Source organism: Bidens hawaiensis, unplaced genomic scaffold (assembly GCF_021521415.1).
Source record: "Bidens hawaiensis isolate Kalapana, Puna unplaced genomic scaffold, B.hawaiensis_p1.1 tig00027110_1, whole genome shotgun sequence".
In the NCBI taxonomy this organism is placed as follows: Eukaryota; Viridiplantae; Streptophyta; class Magnoliopsida; order Asterales; family Asteraceae; genus Bidens; species Bidens hawaiensis.
Genome location: NW_027494378.1, coordinates 120,138 through 123,101, shown reverse-complemented (window position 1 = coordinate 123,101; position 2,964 = coordinate 120,138).

The following is a 2,964-nucleotide window of genomic DNA, read 5'->3' as shown; positions in this document are numbered from 1 at the left end:
CTGCCACCACGCATGCTCGCTGGCGGGTCACCATTCCGCCGACATGCGTGAGCGCAACTCTCCGCCATGCACGCGCGCCCGCGAGTCACCACTTTGTCGCCGTGCATGCGCACATAAGGCCAAGCGCCAAACTTAAAGGTTGGGAATCCTCATAAACCCATAAGGCCACGCGCCAAACTTAAAGGTTGGGAATCCTCATAAACCCATAAGGCCAAGCGCCAAACTTAAAGGTTGGGAATCCTCATAAACCCATAAGGCCAAGCGCCAAACTTAAAGGTTGGGAATCCTCATAAACCCATAAGGCCACGCGCCAAACTTAAAGGTTGGGAATCCTCATAAACCCATAAGGCCACGCGCCAAACTTAAAGGTTGGGAATCCTCATAAACCCATAAGGCCAAGCGCCAAACTTAAAGGTTGGGAATCCTCATAAACCCATAAGGCCACGCGCCAAACTTAAAGGTTGGGAATCCTCATAAACCCATAAGGCCATGCGCCAAACTTAAAGGTTGGGAATCCTCATAAACCCATACGGCTTCGCGGCCGAATACAAGACCGAACGCGGCTCCGCTCCGCTCAACACGCCGTCATAATTAAACCTATTAACACAAGCCACGTCACATGCGCGCCACCGCGGGTCAACCATTCCGCCATTCTACATGCGCACCGCCATGATGCTTGAGCACAGTCGCATATCACATGCTCATGCACCACTTATGCTCACGCATCACATATGCTCACGCATATTACTTATGCTCACGCATCACATATGCTCACGCATATTACATATGCTTACGCATCACATGCTCACGCATATCACATCAGCGCACGCAACATCTGCGCATGAAACATCTGCGCGTGGCGCATGACACAAAGTCTGTGCGCACGCGCATGCAACATTTGCGCGTGGCGCATGGACACACAGTCTACGCGCACGCGCATGCAACATCTGCGCGTGGCACATGACACAAAGCCAGAGCCTATGCGCAAGTGCATGAAACATCTGCGCATGACGCAAAGTCTACGCGCACGCGCATGCAACATCTGCGCGTGGCGCATGACACACAGTCTGTGCGCACGCGCATGCAACATCTGCGCGTGGCGCATGACACACAGTCTGTGCGCACGCGCATGCAACATCTGCGCGTGGCGCATGACACAAAGCCAAAGCCTATGCGCAAGCGCATCTGCGTATGACACAAAGCCAAAACCCATGCGTAAGCGACACAACAAATGAGAATAGTCTAATCCCAAATCAGGATAAGGACAACTTTATTTAGCAGCAATGAACTAGGGGACTATCGTGGTATACCACCACTACATTATCGCGATGGAAGACATCCGAATCTTAGGGCGGGAGCCTAACAATATCCCAAACGGCCACGCGCTAATTTGATATGTTTTTGCAGGTTCGGCTACGAGTCGCACAAGCACATATGACATTATTATTATCTGGCCGATTGCGCCTACATTATTATTTTGAAAACAAGCTGGGATAGTCATCTTGCGTAGAAGAGGCCCTTGTGGGCCAGTCACTATCGTCATATTATAGCTCATAAGCCGCAACATGCGCAAGCTTCATTATTTTTATAGCTCGTAAGTCGCCTCGCGCGCAGGCTTCATTATTCTTATAACTCATAAGCTACCCCGCGCGCAAACTATTGAGCATCATTATCGAGATGCGCTCTATCTTTTATCAGGCCTCGCGCCACTATCGTAAGTCGACATTGCGCGCAAGCTTCATTATTTTATAGCTCGTAAGTCGCCTCGCGCGCAAGCTTCATTATTTTATAGCTCGTAAGTCGCCTCGCGCGCAAGCTTCATTATTTTTATAGCTCGTAAGTCGCCTCACGCGCAAGCTTCATTATTCTTATAGCTCGTAAGCTACCTCGCGCGCAAACTATTGAGCATCATTATCGAGATGCGCGCTCTATCTTTTATCAGGCCTCGCGCCACTATCGTAAGTCGACATTGCGCGCAAGCTTCATTATTTTATAGCTCGTAAGTCGCCTCGCGCGCAAGCTTCATTATTTTATAGCTCGTAAGTAGCCTCGCGCGCAAGCTTCATTATTTTTATAGCTCGTAAGTCGCCTCGCGCGCAAGCTTCATTATTTTATAGCTCGTAAGTCGCCTCGCGCGCAAGCTTCATTATTTTTATAGCTCGTAAGTCGCCTCGCGCGCAAGCTTCATTATTCTTATAGCTCGTAAGCTACCTCGCGCGCAAACTATTGAGCATCATTATCGAGATGCGCGATCTATCTTTTATCAGGCCTCGCGCCACTATCGTATGTCGACATTGCGCGCAAGCTTCATTATTTTATAGCTCGTAAGTCGCCTCGCGCGCAAGCTTCATTATTTTTATAGCTCGTAAGTCGCCTCGCGCGCAAGCTTCATTATTCTTATAGCTCGTAAGCTACCTCGCGCGCAAACTATTAAGCATCATTATCGAGATGCGCGCTCTATCTTTTATCAGGCCTCGCGCCACTATTGTTATGATACGTGCTATATCTTATTCATGCCAGTGCACCATCATCATCATAAAGATCACAACATGTCACCATCATGGAGAAAACCTCCCAAAACTCAAAGACAATAAAGAAAAGGCCGAAGGAAAGGGAAAAAAAAACCGCCTCATGTCCTAACACACCTTATAAAGTCCAGCGCTCCACCTAAACGCTTGCACGCCTAGGAGCAACAATGGACTTGGGGGGCTTGTAGGGGTATGGTACTAAACCCGGTTTTACGACCCTAAATTTATTATGTTTGGCTTATTTTATTATATGGACTAATACAATGTTATTGGGCTGAGGGGGTTTTGTGGAGGTAACCCTAACTGGGCTAGGCCCATTAGGTACCATGATGGTGGCCATGAGGCTCTCTATATAAGGAGGTCTCCACCTCCTTGTTAGTGGGTCATGCTCAATAAGAGCCACCACCCTATTTTTGTGTCTGTAAACAAGAGATCC